Here is a 4,977-nt window from a genome sequence, read left to right as displayed (position 1 = left end):
ACAGACTAGGGTGCGTCTACATTTCTAGGCTGTGGTATTGTAGTGAGTATGATTTATATATATATATATATTTATTTATTTACAAAAAAATACATATGCGCCTGGTGACTTATCTGCAACCAAATAGGGCGCATGTTACCCTTTTGCTCATCCAGCTACACTGGCTACTTAGTCAGTCTCTGACGCTTGCCTATACAAAGTAATCTCTGCTCCCACCTTGAATGCCGTCATACTACAGGCATATGCCACCACCCAACCGTTGCGCTCCTCAGGCGAACAACGTCTAGCTCTGCCACTGGCACGCTCAGGCCATTTCATCTGTTGTTCCTCGTTGCTGGAACGCACCGCCAGTTCGGAACCCAGCTCTTCAGAGAACATCTCCTCTAGTACAGTAGCACATAGTTGTGCCATCTAAAGTTCATAACAGGACCCCTGCTGGACCCCCTGTAGTTTCCCTACAGGGCAAACAGGTCGGCGAATGATGCCATTAATATGGGACTGCAATTCATCCTCCACCATCCCAACTCTCCTGGGACGTATGCCATCAACCTGTTTGTGAACTTCAGCTCAGCGTTCAACACCATCATGCCTGAACTCCTAGAATCTCACTCAGTTATCAGTGCCTGTCTCTACCTGGGTCATCAGCTCTCTGACTGCCATGCAGCAGTACAGGTGCCCCACAGGGGTGTGTCCTTTCCCCGCTGCTCTTCTCCCTCTACACTAATGACTGCACCTCAAAGAGCTCATCTGTAAAACTCCTGAAGTTTGCGGATGACACCACCGTCATTGATTTGATCCAGGATGGTGATGTGTCTGCTTAGACAGGAGGTGGAGCTGCTGGTCCAGTGCTGTAGTTAACTCTGGAGATGACTTGACTTTAGGAGACCCCCCCACAGATTTGTTCACCCCCAATGACTATGGCTTTGCTATCAATCATACATTTGCATCACATCTAGGCCTAATAGTTAAAAAAATAACCCATTTGATCTGGTAGTCTAATCGTCAACAACCCATTGATCTGGTAGTCTAACAGTCAACAACCACATTGTATGACCAATTAAACTTCCCACGGGCATTCTAATAGCTGCAGTTTCAATAACAATCACAAGTCAGTTTTGAAACTAGGAAGTGATCAATTAACAGCTAGTAATAAGGTGGATAGTTCTTCTGACACATCACAGTGTCAGGTGTCAAAATTCAACCACAAGGTGGCAGTAGTCTATCATGATATTCTCCGCTGTGGATCTGCGCGTTACAGTAGTTCTCAATGAAGCCCGCTTCTGCCACTTGTATCCTTTTTTTGTATATTTTTACGGGTTATCTTAGAATTTAGAGCATCATCTTATTTTACTGTGGCTATTCTTGGGAGTACCTCAACTTTAGAATTTTAAAAGACAGCAATCCACATTCTCCTTGACCTGACATACTGTATACTGTATGAGCCCTTTGACTGAAGAGGAGGAATACAGAACCACATACTGTATAATGGAGTGGGCTACACAACTTTGGATAAAAGAAGTCTCTCCATAAAAGTATCATCTGTTCACAGCACATATCATTTAACTGTGCTTGTTTATCCAAATAATGTTAAAAAGGTGCTATAGGTGTCTATTACGTAAATAAATGAAATACACATTTTATTTAAACAGATGACTGGAATCAATCATTTCTTCATGGTATAAATGAAACATACATTGCTGTTGAAACTGAAATTCGTTATTTTATTGGACCAAAAAACATGGAATCTCCTAAGTAAGCCGATGGTGACCTTGGCAAGGGAAAACTCAGTTGTATCAGGTGGAACCCTTGAACAGAACCCAAGAGGGAGCCCATCCATAGATATGTAAAGCTTTATACAGTATATCTATGAGCCCATCTGCTTCTGCCTGGCTGATTTAGGAAGTGAAAGAGGTGGCTGCAATATTCAGGAGATGAGAAAGAAAAGAGCGTCGGAGCGCTGAGGCCAGGAATTGCCAGTAGTGAGAGCCTTTCTGGGGACCTCTCACCTGAATGGACCGGACAAACGGGGGACATAACGGGGTAAAGAAAAACGTCCTTTGAGGAAACATTTCATTGATGCCCCCAGTAGGGATGGAGGATGTTGGATACTTCCGTTTCTGCTCCACCGATTCACCAGCCTGTGGCGCTGCAGAGCCCCTATTTGAGCCCTCTTGTCCCCTAGACCTGTCATGTCCTCTTCCACTTTTTCTCTGGCTGTCTAACGCAAACATGCACTACGAATGTTTGTGCATTCCATATAGCATTCCCGGTCATTCAGCACACAAGTGCAACAACAACAACATTCCGACAGACGAACACAAAGACAAAGTGGTAGGCAAAAAAATGTCACAACAGCGGTGAACGCCTTCATCAACGTGTCTCCACTGATAACAAAACGTCGTCTACTCCTGGCAGTTTCCCTGAGGTATTTCTCCTGCTGCTCCACTGCTCGATGTGTCTTCCTCCCCTTCTCAGCCTGAGACATCTTGGTGTCCTCTTTTCCTTTCTCTGTGCGTTCATCCTTGGTGCGTGGTCTGTGCTGCACAGGCTGAGAATGTTCTTGTCTCTCGGTCTTTCCTGGCTCCTTCTTACTCTTCCCGTTTTTTTGGGTTCCAATCCTTTCCTCATGTTCCTGTGTGAGATTCATTTGGCTTTCCTCCCATCGCTCCTTCGACTCCGGCCTCATCCTCTCCTCCATGACTTGTCCCCGAAGTTCAGTTTTGGCCTCTTCTTTCAACTTCTTCCCAGGGAGCTTTCTCTTCCCCTTCTTCACCTTCTTCTCCTTCTCCTCATAGTTCCTCCTCTCCTCCAGAAGGCTCTGATTTTGCTGTTTTCTGTTCTGAAGTTGTTTGAAGAGCTTCTCTTGCCCTTTCCTCTTCAGCTGCCTCACCTCATCAGCCTTCTTTTCCTCCCCGTTACGCCGCGCCTCTCTCTCCATTACCGCCTGCCTCAGAATCTCTTCCTGAATGGTCATTTCTCTCGCTATGTCTTCCTCATCCAGCGGAGTGAATAACCAGTCCTCAGGCTCATCCCGTGTTTGAACCGGGATGTTCTTCTCTAGTGGAGCTTTCAGTCCAGACAACATGCTCGATTGAGAAGGCCGTTTCTTTAGGGGGTTGCAGATTTCATTGTCAGTTCCGGAGCTCTGACCCTGTGAACTGTTAGGTGGTGCAGACCTGCCTGTGCCATAACTGAGCACAGGAAGCTGTCTACGGGCAACTGTGGCCCGATCCAGACTGCTGTTGGAGGAGCATGAGGATGAGGAGAAGAGGGAGGAGGAGGATGAGGATGAAGAGGCCTTCTTTTGTGCCACAACACGCTGGTCCTGTTTGCAGGGGGCTTGGGGAGGGATGACGTTGGAGGACGTTGCTCCATCTTCCCCTGCCCTTGGCCCAGAGGTGGCAAGGGGTGACACCACAGCTTTCTTCAGGCGGCGCCTGAGTCGGGCTGTTGATACATTTTCAGTGTTCTGGGTTGGTTGACCAACCCTGCTCTCTTTGGCAGGTGGTGAGGGCAATGGTGGCAGGTGTGCAGTTACCTGCTGAAAGTTCAGATGGACACAGAGAAACAAGACGAGAGAAACATGAAGGACAAAGCAGAAGAATATATGAAGGTGGCTAAAGTCATTAGATACCACTCAGTGTGAGGCAATAAAATATATGCCCATGGGCATTATCAATGTTACATTTGAGATCTGGAGATACAGTACACACACAATATCCCTGTTTAATATAACTCATTCATCAAACTTATTTGTGTTTACCTCATGGACTGGTGCAGGCCTACTCTGCAGCTGAGCCGTCATCCTCAGCTCGTCCACCAGGACCTTCAGCCCCTCGATCTCCTCCACGTGCTCCTTCTGCTTCTCCAGCATGTGGTCCAGGAGAGCCACCAAGGCTGAGCGGTCGACACTCGCCACGTGACTCTGCTGAGTGCGGTCGTTCGGCACAGTCAACTGCTCAAGTAATGTCTGACCCAAAGGAAACCACAAAGAAATAAATGTTACAGTACACTGATTTGAGTCAGTACGGCTACAGATCGGAAATGATGCATTAATATCAATGACTGAAAAATGAGTATGCTTTATCATGGATAGCAATGGATAGCGTTTGAAGGCATAGCCCTGTCATATCACATACTGTATGATCTAATGTGATTTCTCAGTCCTGTTAGATTTGTCCATTTTTAACTCTTTGGTGATCTCATTATATCAAGTCAGGAGTGCGATGTGATGTCACCTCTGCTTTATCTGCACAACAATTTTCCAAACTGAAGACTGTGCTGGAACAGTCTCATTTATCCACTTCTTTTGATTTGCTCTATTCTATTCCAGTTTTAGTAATCATTTTTGATGTTATGTAGCCAATACTAGTCAGTGGAAAACCTCAAAGAGCTACTACAGGACCTACCATGCAATGTCGTACAGAATGAGGAACACTCTCCTCTTCCATAGTTTCCATACCAGTAAAATTCAGCCGCTTCTTCTGTAAATGATAACACTATCTACCATACAGGCTATTTATGTGTGAATGCAGAGCTTAAGCTAATCACTGTTTTGTGTGTTACTTTTTGGAGACATCTTTCTGCCTACATTGTGACGTTTCATAGTGCTCCAATTGTGACGTCATGTTGTGTTAGGTGAAAGAAAGTGCGTCCCTCATTCCAGGCAAAAGTCTTAATGAACTGACCTATCAACCAGGCTTGCGATTCCTAAAACCATAGTTGACCCATAGCTAACCTTTTAACAACTTAGTCGGTTGGAAATGGACATTGAATTGCAACCGTTATCGTTAGTGGGGTGCTCTAAAGCTTCCATTTACTGCGGTGTAGAAGGGCTGTCAATAATATCACTACAATTACGGATACAATTCTCGCAAAGCTTGTTGGAAATGTGTATCACAGCCTAAGGAAACCCCATTCCTTTTTGGAACCGATCAGATTCAAAGGGAACTTTGAAGCATTTTCCCTATTGTAGCC

This window comes from Sardina pilchardus, chromosome 6, assembly GCF_963854185.1.
Source record: "Sardina pilchardus chromosome 6, fSarPil1.1, whole genome shotgun sequence".
In the NCBI taxonomy this organism is placed as follows: domain Eukaryota; kingdom Metazoa; phylum Chordata; class Actinopteri; order Clupeiformes; family Clupeidae; genus Sardina; species Sardina pilchardus.
Note: the sequence above shows the minus strand (reverse complement) of the source record.